This window comes from Xenopus laevis, chromosome 2S (genome assembly GCF_017654675.1).
Source record: "Xenopus laevis strain J_2021 chromosome 2S, Xenopus_laevis_v10.1, whole genome shotgun sequence".
Taxonomy (NCBI): Eukaryota; Metazoa; Chordata; class Amphibia; order Anura; family Pipidae; genus Xenopus; species Xenopus laevis.
In genome coordinates, this window is record NC_054374.1 from 71309657 (window position 1) to 71321941 (window position 12285).

Genomic DNA, 12285 nt, shown 5'->3' on the forward strand with positions numbered 1-12285 from the left:
AGGCAGTTAGAGATCTGAGCCTCTGTTCCAGCTGTTAATGAAGGGGTGGATAAATATATTTGGGTATCATCAGCATACAGATGATAATTAAAGCCAAATGAATGGATGAGATCTCCCAAAGACAGAGTGTACAGGGAGAACAACAGCGGACCAAGTACGGAGCCTTGCGGCACCCCCACATTAAGTTGAACTGGAGATGAGGTTTTGTTATCATAGGAGACAGTGAATGATCGGTTAGAGAGGTAGAAAGAGAGCCAAGATGCAGCCTGGTTACGGATGCCAAGCGAATAGAGAATCTGCATCAGGAGAGAGTGATCAACTGTATCAAATGCAGATGATAGGTCAAGGAGGAGAAGGATGGAGAAGTGACCTTTGGCAACCTGAAGATCATTTGTAACTCTGCACAAAGCAGTCTCAGTAGAGTGACCAGGCCGGAACCCAGATTGCAGAGGGTCCAACAGATCATGGGTGTGTAGAAAGTTAGTAATACGGGAGAACACAATACGCTCTAGGAGTTTAGAGGCAAGTGGTAAAAGGGAGACAGGACAGTAATTTGATAGACAGGCTGGGTCAAGGGTGGCCTTTTTAAGAATAGGCTTTACACAGGCCTGTTTGAAAGGAGAAGGGAAGGTTCCAGAAGCTAGAGAAGAATTGAAGATGTGAGTAAGTAGTGGGGTAAGCTCTGCAACACAGTGTTTGAGCAGAGGAGAAGGCATAGGGTCAAGGGGGCAAGTTGTGAGTGGAGAGGACAAAAGAAGCTTGGAGACTTCAGACATTGTTACCGGAGGAAGGAATTAAGACATGCAGAAGGGGGCTTAGGAAGGAGGAACTGGTTTACATTAGTAGAGGTAGGGATCTGATTGCGGATGGACTCTACTTTGTCTTTAAAGAAATCAGCAAAGTCTTGAGGAGAGTGTGTCTGGTTGACTGATGCTGTGGATGAGGGATGGAGAAGAGTATTGAATAGAGAAAACAGGCGTCGTGGGTTGGATTTGTGATTGTTTATAAGGGTACTGTAGTACTCTTGTTTGGCTTTTGACAATGCAGAATTGAGGCAGGACAATAGAAATTTATAGTGAATAAAGTCTGCTTGCGTACAGGATTTTTTCCACATACGTTCAGCAGATCTCGTGCAGGAGCGTAAGTATCTGGTTTGTGAATTCAGCCAGGGTCGTGGGTTCAGAGCACGTGAACGCTTAGCCTGTAAAGGGGCAAATGAGCCAATGGTTGAGGATAGTATGTGATTATATTCATTTACCAGGATATCAGGATCAGACGTTTCGTTAAGGGAAATGAGACTGGACCTGAAAGACTGAGCTAAGGCTGGAAGGTCAATGTCACGTGTATCCCGGAATAAGACAGTGGGGGAAGAAGCAGGTGGGCATGGAGAGTGAGAGATGGAAAATGTAACCAAATTGTGATCGGAAAGGGGGAAGGGTTCACTGTGATTACACATATTTAGAAAGCACCAACATATTCCTCAATGCTGTACAATCAATGGGTTTATACATTAACTTTACAAGAATACAATAAAATCCAATCCAAAAATGTAAAGAGGACCCTGGCCAAAAGGAAATCTCAGTATGTTGTAGATAGTTACATAGTTAAATTGGGTTGAAGAACCCCTACGTTGCTTCAAATGAAAGTTCTTTTCTTCTTGTCTGAAGGGGTGGCCTCTGGTACGGTGATCCTCTTTATGGGTAAAAAGGTTCTCTGCTATTTGTCTTTAATGTCCTCTAATGGACTTGTAAGGTGTAATCATGTCCCCTCACAAGCACCTTTTTTCCAGAGAAAACAAACCCAACCTTGAAAGTCTACCCTCATAATTGAATTCTTCCATCCCTCTAACCAGTTTAGTTGCACATGCGATTAAGAATAACCTAGCTGAATCAAACTGCCAGAGAGATTTTTTAATTATAATTGAATTGATGTGTTGGATTTTTTTTAAAGAAAGCTCAATTTAAAACATTTATTTAGGAATTTGGATGAAATGGCAGGTACCCTGTTCTTGTTGGTATTGTGCAGTGCCCCTTTTGTCCATTTATTAAAGCCACTGTTGTGAATCTATAACTTATTGCATCTTGTAATTTGCATAATTCTGATGCCATTAAATACAATAAACACAGACAGTACTTGCCCCTATTATCTTCATTGTAGAACCCTGCTTAGGGCTAGGCAGAACATTTTTATACAGTTACCTTCAGAGTTTCTGGACTTTCTAGTTCAGCAGCTGAAGGCCCTGCCTACTCTAACCCCAGCCTGCTTTTTCTAATTAAATCCATACCTGGTGTAATCCTATAATCTTTTGCAGTAAGTGCCTCTCATTGACCTAGTATTCATCTGCAGTAGGTAATGTGCCTTTTCCAGGCATTATGTATTTTACTAATTAATCCATTTCTTTACAATGCTCTCAGGTAGATTCCCCACATACACCGTCTGACTATCCTTCCTGTCCTAACACAATAACCAGGCAGCAGGTTTCCATCACATGTCCATATTATCAGGTTAGTTTGTTGAAACAACATGACTGACCTATGATAATTAACTATGATTCAGTTTTTGACTGTGCTCCAACCAGTTTCACAGGTTTGTCTCAGTACAGGAGCGGTTGTGTAGGAGCCTGTTCACTCAGTGACACCACCCTAAGCAAATGTAAGCTCATTAGAATTCTAATCAGACTAAGACAATATTATAGAGTAATTTTGACTTATCTAGGAGTGACTTCCCTGTTGCTTTTTTGTTAAAACCAAGACGTTTTGGAGCTGAGAAAAATAGAGTTGGAGAGAAGACACAGAAAACATTTGAATATTAAAAGAAAGATACATATTTTTAGGTGCTTGCTTTTATGACTATGTGGCAATAACTTCTTTGTGTTTGTAAGAAATAAATGTGCTTCCTAGCAGCTTTTCATTAAATAACTTCTATTTTCCTGTAGTAAGTAAGGGGGTGAGCACTGCTAGTAGGGCTACAAAATTGTTATGTCAATTTGAGGGAAAAGAGAGCAAAATTTTCAACAATAAGCTTTGATCTGTTTACTGCAGATGGAATAATGGAAGCAAATCAGTAATTGGGTGCTATGGGCTACTAGACCAGGGAAAAACCTGCTTAGCATTAATAAATGAGCCCCATGAGGCTCAAATCTGGATGCAGGTCAAGGGTATATCAAGTATAGAGATTATACAGGTATCTGGTTTGAAAATAAAAAAAACTTGCACTGCCCCATTCTTTGTTTTATGGGAAAGTTACAAGTATGAAGAAATGCTGTGTCTTAACATGTAGCACTTAATATTGCATAATTTATGCCGCTTGACTCTAATATTAATGTATTTTAAAAAAAAAAAAAGGCAGAAGATTGCCTCTCCTGTGGTGGCAAATTGTCAAAAAATACCATTCAATTAAGAAGAATCAATGTATGTAAAATTGTTTACATGTTGTTGGCACCAGGCTTAAAAGCAGAGAAACTACGTCTTCTGTGTTCTTCATACAGCTGTCTCCATTCGTCTGGATTACAAGTTATTTTCAGATGCCTAGTCTGACATTTTCTTTTTTATTTACTGGAGTGCCCCATTATCTGACTCAGCAGATTGTATTATCATGAATTAATTCAAGTGACGCCTTTATGGCGGGATGAGACTTATTGGTCAAGTAATGAATAATCTCCTGAAACTTTAGGTCATAGTATCTAAACTGACAAAAGCAGCTATTTGCCTATAAACTCGAACTGAAATGTTCATGTGGAAGGGGACTGTAGCACCTATTATTAAAAAGATGTTTCTAAAATACTTATGTTTCAGAGCTCATTTTTGCTGTTAAAAATTTGTGGTATACATTTCTGAGAAATGCCTTGATTAAGCTATTAAAAAAGTAGATATTCATATCTTCTGTACAATTTTCTTGGCCAGATTGGGAAACTGGACAATTTTGTGTGTTTTTTTGTGCCTGTGCCATAGATAAAATATTTGAGTTTGAAATGCAATAACCATGGTGTCATTAAGCAAAGGATGCTTGTTTTCCTCCACTAAAGCTGGCCAATGAGCTGATCTTTGCCTGATATGCCTCACATTGAGGTGGACAATACTGAGCTGATCACTACAACTTTAAATATGGTAGACCGGGCTGGTTTTCAGTGAACAGGAGGACTGGCACAGGTCCTAGTAAGAGATTGTAATCACTGTGGGGTGGTGCCTAACAAATTGGCAGCCCCAATGAATATGCATTAAATAATAGTGTGTAACATAGGCAATATAGTGGGTTAAGTCAAAGAGATACTGCTAAGGAGGACATAAATACTTGAAACTTTATTTATACTTTATTTAATAATAAATAATAATTGTGACATTGTATGTGCCTAAAACAACTCTCTGCATTAGTGAAAGCAGGAAACCAGTCATTCATATGGGAATCATCTGCCAGCACCAGTACTAAGGGCTTTTGGGGAGGGTATGGCTTGAGAATTATGTGAATAGCAGAATGATTCTTTTAAACTTTATTAAATTATACTGTACCTTTTTCACTTCATGCACAGTTGCTCCCTTTTCTGGCAGTTTTGCTATCTCTAGTTTTTGCTTTCTTTCTTCTATATCAATGGTTTTTACCATCCAGGGTAGTAAAATACAAGGAAGTATAACAACATAACAATGCTTACATAAGTTTTACTTTTGGATAAATGGCCAAACACAAGGCAACTAGAAAATGCTATTATATTTGTACAGAGCTTATATTATTATGTAAAAATTAATAGGTGCCCTTCTTAGTAGAAGTCTGGCATTTGCGCCATAGTCATGCCTATCTAGCTCCACCTATGGCCACAATCTTGAAAATGTAGATCTCTAGCCTTGTTGCTTTAAATGTATTTTGGCAATTAAAGGAAAAGGAAAGGCTAAAATTAAGTTGATTAAGCTTTATCTGAAATGTCTATATAAATATACCAGTAAACCCTCAAAGTAGTGCTGCTCTGAGTCCTCTGTCAAAAGAAACATAACTCCTTCTATTTTGTATACATGGGCTTCAGTATCAGACATAGACCTCCAGGGCTAGGGCTTGAGCATGCTCAGTTTTCTCCTCTCCCCTCTCCCCCCCCCTCCTCCCCTCCCTACTGTAATCTGAGCCCAGAGCTATGAGTGAGCAGGGAGAGACTCAGGCAGGAAGTGATAACATACCAAGCTAATATGGCAGTTGCTATCCTAAACAAACAGAGAGAGCTTCTAGAACTGTTTACTGAGGTATGGTAAAGCATTCTGCAGAATACATATAGTCTTATAGCTTGTGGTTAATCTATTGGCAATAAACTTCTTCGGTAGCTTTCCTTCTCCTTTACGTACAGGTATGTGGTCTAGTCTAAAGAATGTTTGGGAATTTTTTGTTAATAATCTGTTTTCCTTCATACTGAACATCTCTTTTTGTAATATCAAATATAAAAAGAAACCTAATATGATTATTTATCCATGTATTAAAGGGGGCATATTGTGAAGAAAACAAGATTATACCAGTCCATTAAACTGCTCAACATATAGAAGGAATGCGATATCTTCCACATTCTGTTGCCTCTTTTACCAGACTGTGCAGGGGAGCTGGCAGCAGTCAGCACACTGCATTGTAGGATAGAGGCCAATCACCAGCTAGGCTGACCTGATAGGGAACTGAAGCCTGTCTTTGCACGTCTGACTACAAGACTTTGATTGGCTATCCCCCTCCTAATATGCTTTTGGACACACCCCTATCTCATATCAAACATAGACAGGGACAGTGGCAGAACTATAGGGAACTCCAACATATGGGTCATTTTTAAAGATTAATTTTAGGCCAGACTGAAATAGGCACATATAGTATTAATTTCTTTAGTTAATATCAGTTTGTTAACATCAGGTAATATAGTTACATAGCAAGTTAGGTTGAAAAAAGACAAAGGTCCAAGTTTTATTTTTACGTCTATATATCACTTGCCTAACTGCTAGTTGATCCAGAGGAAGGCAAAAAACCTAATTTGAAGGCTCTCAAAATTGCCTCAGAGGGGGAAAAAATTCCTTCCTGTCTCCAAGATGGCAATCAGACTAGTCCTTGGATCAACTTCTACTACAAGCTATCTTACATAATTCTGTATTCCCTCCCTTGCTAGGAAGCCATCCAACCCCTTCTTAAAGCTATCCAATGTATCAGCCTCGACTATTTCAGGGAGAGAATTCCACATCTTCACAACTCTCATTGTAAAAAAAAACCCTTCCGAATATTTAACCTCCATTCTTCTCATCAGAAAGACTTAAGGTAAATAAAGCATTAGACTAGATTATATTATTATATATATCATTATTATATGATATTTATACATAGTTATCATATAACCCCTTCAGTGCCTGTTCTCCTTAGTTTAGTTGCCCTTCTCTGCACACTCTGTAATTCAATATGTCCTGTTTGAGCACTGGAGACCAAACTGTACAGCATATTCTAGATGGGGCCTTAGCAGGAGGAATAACCATCTCCTCACGCAAATCTATGCCCCTTTTAATACAGATCAAGGCTTTATTTGCCCTTGATGCTGCTGACTGGCATTGCTTGCTACAGCCAAGTTTATTATCTACAACAGGGGTCCCCAACCTTTTTCACCAGTGAGCAACATTCAGATGTAAAAAGAGTTGGGGAGCAACACAAGCATGAAAAATATTCCTGGCTTGTGTAAAATAAGGGCTGTGATTGACTAGTGGTAGCTTCTATGTGGACTGGCGGCCTACAGGAGGCTCTGTTTGGCAGTGCACCTGGTTATTATGCAACCAAAATTTCTTTCAAGCCTGGAATTCAAAACTAAGCTCCTGCTATGAGGACACTGAGAGCAAAATCCGAGGGGTTGGGGAGCAACATGTTGCTCACAAGCTACTGGTTGGGGATCACTGATCTACAAGGATGATCGCAATACTGAATAGGGAATCAGGCTTAGATTTTTCTCCCTATCCCTCTCTATTTCTGCTGTATGGGATCTGGACCACATGAGGCATTGAAACCCCAGGGATAGGGTTGCCACCTTTTGCTAAATTTTTTACCAGCTGGTGGGGGGCGGGAACAAAAAGGGGTGGGTGTGATGTCAAAGGGGCGGGGCTATGATGTAAAAGGGGCGGGCCAAGGCGCTGAGATTTCTGAACTGAGGACAAAAGCTAAGTTTACAGGGGATTGGGGGCGGGCCGAGGGGTCTTTTTAAGGGTATTGCAAGGGGGAGTAGTTCCCCAGAGGATATAAAAAGGGATGTTGCCATGTGTTCTGCCTCTTCCCAGTGCACCCATTGTAAGTGAGGTGTTGTTGCTAGGGCCTGAGGTGGAGGAAATCTAAGAATAAGTGAACCAAGTGTCAGGTCAGAAAATGTAATAGGTCACTATAGGAGTGACAGATAGGTTCAGGAAAGTTAGTGAGCATCTAAGGCTCCAATAAGGAGTTTAGTAAAGGGTTAGCACCCTGCAATGACAATGCTGCCAGGTTAGGGACTCAAGTGGATAAGCTCAGGGATAGAGAGATCCTTGGAGTGTAGATCCAGCTGTGAGATTCACCTTCAATGAATATCGTGCCCCAAAGGCAGGAAAGGCGGCTAAATTCACAAAGCTGAATAACAAAGGATCATACAGTATCCGTGAGTAATACTATTGTGTGTAAATGACCTGCTGCCACTACTTGCTAAGTGTACACACAGTAGCCTAAGTGAGTTGTGGTCCCGCTACATCACCCCTTCATACCTTCCCATTCCAGTGTAACTCATCCTCTACTTTTCCTTAGCTGGACCTAACCTTATATAGTCAAATTAGTATTACAGAATAATGATGTACGGGTTGGGTGGGCTCGGGACGACTTCCACAGTACGTCCTTGGGCAGGTTCGAGCTGAACTTTAATTTCCATTCTCTTTGCCCACAGCCTTCTTCTGCCCCGATTCCGCGCTCGTCTTTTTTATATACTTGTGCAGGCCCCACCTTGCCCCTTTTGTGACATCACAGTGGGGCGGGCCCGGGCAAATAAAGGGGGGAGCATGCCAGGTTAGGGTCGGGTTCGGGCTGGGGTGCAGCAAAATAGGGTTGGGTGCGAGTCAAGTTTTTCTCAACCTGCACATCACTATTACAGAACACATGAAAAATCCACTGCAGGGATACAAAAAAACGCTCATCTGTAAGACATAGCTGTAACATAGCAATATAAATCAATAAATGACAACTTCAGTGTAAGCACTATGTTATTGCACTGACAGGCAATGGATTGGACTGAGTGCAGCTACGTTGAGCAAAGATTGGAAACATTTTTTTTTAAAAAAAAGCATATATTTTCAGGCCGATGTCCACTCTATGTAGCTGCACCGAAGGCCAACACTGTGCCTGCCAGTTCAACTACCCAAAGCATTTAGGAGTGGATCTGCTTCTCTCGTCCTGCCTACAAAATGCAGCAGAGAGAAGTGGGCCTTGCACCCAGTGTGCCCTCATTTTTTTATATCTGGTTTAGTGATGATTTTCTCCTCCTGCAGTAAAATGCCCTCCACACATTAATTATACTTGAAGCTAATTTCAAAATTCCTAGACTGTAGATCTCCTAGTTTGACCTTGTTTGCTTTGATTAAATCTTAAATGACCAACTGTGTTTTAAAGACTATGTCTATGAGAAACCTGCAATGCCTGCTCAAGGTGCAGGCATTGCTGGTTTTTTTTTGGAAGGAACTGTTTTCTCATGTGCAATAGGAACTTCTTGTTCCTTAAGCAGCTAGGCTAGTAGGTCTAACATCTGCTCACACTGATTACAAGTCTATGGGCCAGTGACAATAAAAGCATCTGAATAGCATATAACTCCTTCTGTCCTTTCTTCTAAACCAGGGGTAGGCAACCCGCGGCTCCGGAGCCTCATGCGGCTCTTCATCCTGCTTGCTGCGGCTCGGTCTTGCGGCTTTGCCTGTCATGTCGTCCATACAGCCCTCGCACCTGCTGGTGGCTTCTTGAGCGTGCGACCTCGGTAAGCTAACGGTTAGCTTACCGCAGTCGCACACTTAGGAAGCCGCCAGCAGGTGTGAGGGCTGTATAGAAGTCCCAGGAGTGACAGGCAAGACTGAGCCACAGCAAGATGATTCACCATGGTCCTTACCGCGGCCACACACTCGACAAGAGAGGGAAGATCGGCATGGAGCTTCGAAAACAAAAGTCACATTAAACATGAGAAGAATTACATTTAATAGGGCAGTTCAATGTTTAATTTATTTCAAAGTAGGCCTTCACATACACACTGCACTTTTGTTTGTTGTATTCTGTTGTTGTAACAGTTAAAATTAAAAAAAGGTTAAAACATTTAAAAGTTTATAAGCTGTGTTATGTTCTATGGCTCCAGACTATTTTTCTTTAGTGGAAGAAGGGGCAAAATGGCTCTTTTGATAGTAAAGGTTGCTGATCCCTGAGTTAGTTACATGGTTGTAAAAAAATTCCATGAAATAAGACCTTTCTGAAATTCTTTCTGATTTGTGGTACCATTGTTTCAGTAGAAATCCAATCCTCACATTTTGTTTTCAGCAGTTTTAGTAAATAAAGGGTGATTTTATACACATTTATTACTGTCGCAGAAAAGTGGTGTCTAAAAGGACACAGGTTTATTTTCTACTGGCAGAAAGTGCTCAACACTACCTTTTATAGAAATGGAAAGACATTTTTAATTAGACAAAAAACATCCTTGACTATGGACTAAAACACACATAGAACGGATCCTCTAAAAACCAAAGCCTTTGGGATATGAAAAAATAGACACTTGCAAGTAGTGGTGTGACCTTCATAGGAAACCAGTGGAGGATGGGATTAATACTTTATATCTTAAGTGATGTTTCTATGTTGCACTCTAGATAGGGATCCAACATGAAATGTTGTTGTTGACTGTAAATAAACATCATTGTACTCATCTCAATAAGCAGCGCCTGCACCATGGACACCAAACCCATACTTGACAGTCACTCAGGCCTGCTTCTATAAGGATTCATGAGTGAAACATAGATTATAGCTCACTGCATCAGATATCATTCTACATAGTCATTGTGTGTTCTGTGTTAGAAACTTGCCAGAGGAAAGTTAAGCTTAAGGGTAAGGGCACACCTGGAGATTCGGGGAGATTTAGTCGCCCGGCAACTAATCGGAGTGCTTCCCCGTGTGTTCCGTCTGCTTCAATGAAAAAACACCTGCGCCAATGCACTCGCGGCGCTTCGATTTCCGAAGTCGCCCAAACTTTACTCGTGAGGAAACTTCGTACAGCTTCTGAAATTGAAGTGCCGCGAGTACATTGGCACAGGCGTTTTTTCATTGAAGCAGATGGAAGCCACGGGGAAGCAGTTCAGGGAGATTAGTCACCCCAAAGAAGAGGCGATTAGTCGCCGGGCAACTTAATCTCCCCGAATCTCCAGGTGTGCCCTTACCCTTATGCTAGGGATGAAAGGATAGCCTCAGGTCTTCAGGCTAAAGAATAGGGGACAGGATTGGTCATCCACTACTGCAGCCTTTAGTGGCTCATGTGGTAATAGTAACAGGTTGGCCATAACTCTTGTTATGTATGGATGATAATAATTGGCTTTTAATATAAGGTTTTATAATGTTTTGAAAGTGATTTGCTGTTAATAAATTTGGTGTTGGCCTTTTCAATCCAAGACATGGGGGCAAATTCAGTAACCGGTTATGCCATTTTGCCACTTCGCCAATTTACTAAGAGTGTCCCTGACGAAAATTCGCTAGCGAAGTAGATAGACTAGCGCAACTTTGCAGCCTAACGCCATTCGAAGCTGCACTCTGGCGAAGGGGCGAAATGACGCAAATTTACTACTTTTTTGTTTTTGTTCTGAACGTTACCTCTTTCGCCAGAGTTTACTTCACCAGGTCAGACCAAGCGAAGTGCAATTGAGTAGATAAGAGTTTGTAAAAAAAAAAATGTGAAAATTTCTCCAAGTCCCAAAAAACGCTGGCGTTTTTTACTTTTTATAGCAGTGATCCCCAACCAGTAGCTCGTGAGCAACATGTTGCTCTCCAACCTCTTGGATGTTGCTCTCAGTGTCCTCAAAGCAGGTGCTTATTTTTGAATTCCAGGCTTGGAGGCAAGTTTTGGTTGTATAAAAACCAGGTGTACTGCCAAACAGAGTCTCAATGTAGGTTGACAATCATAGGGGCTACTAAATGGCTAATCACAGTCCTTGGTTGGCACCCCAGGAACATCTTTTCATGCCAGTGTTGCTCCTCAACTCCTTTTACTGCTGAATGTTGCTCACGAGTTCTAAAGGTTGGGGATCCCTGTTTTATAGGGTGATAGGCTGAAAAAGATCGGAATTTTTTTTAGGGTACCCTCCTTCCCCCCTACTTTTGTTAACATATGGCACATAAACTATACTGTGGGCACATGTGTACGGCATTATAACAACTCTATATAATTTATTACGTTTCCCTGGGATCGTAAAGTGTTGTTTAATTGCTGCAAATTTCCGATCACTAGCGTAACTTCGAACTGCTGATCATAACATCGCTAGTGAAACTTTGCAAACAATCGCTATCTTGTGCGCAACTTCGGATCTTCATGAATTTGCGCAGCTCTGGCGAATCTACGCCTAGCAAAGTGCGGCAAAGTTTTTATTAAGGTTCCCTGGACATGTGTTTTTAAAAGTGGGATTTGTAATTATTTGCACCAACATTTATCATAAAGACGTTCATACAAATTTCCTGCCGCATGCAAATTGACCTAAGTGCAAGATCACTAGCGCATCTTCTCTATCAAATGCTCGCATTACCGAAGTACCACTAGCAAAAAGTCACCAGCGTTCGGAGCCCAGGATGAAACTCTGCGTATTAGTGAATTTGGAGTAATCTCAGCGCATTTGCACCTGGCGAAGTGTTGCGATGGGTGTGCAGCTGATGCTGGCGAAAATTCACCGGTTAGTAAATCTGCCCCCGTGTCTCTTCTACCGGCCGGATTTGTGAAAAGGCCACCAAGGCCAGGGCCTAGGGTGGCAGGATTTTAGGGGGCAGCATGCTGCCTAACTAAACCCACATTGGTTCAGAAACACTGGGGATGCGCAAGAGATACAATAGTTTTTTTAATTTCCAGTGTGTAAATCCCCATTGCTCCTGTCCTGATGATGACATTTTGCTTATATAAAGGCAGGCCTAGAGCCACCCGCTATCATTTTTGATAAACTTGTGTGCCTTGGTACAAGGTGGGCAATTGCACACTCATCAGTGTCACTTTAGTTCATAATAATGGTGTCACTAATAGTTCAAAATAATGGTGATCGACATATATTAATCAAATAAATGCATGGG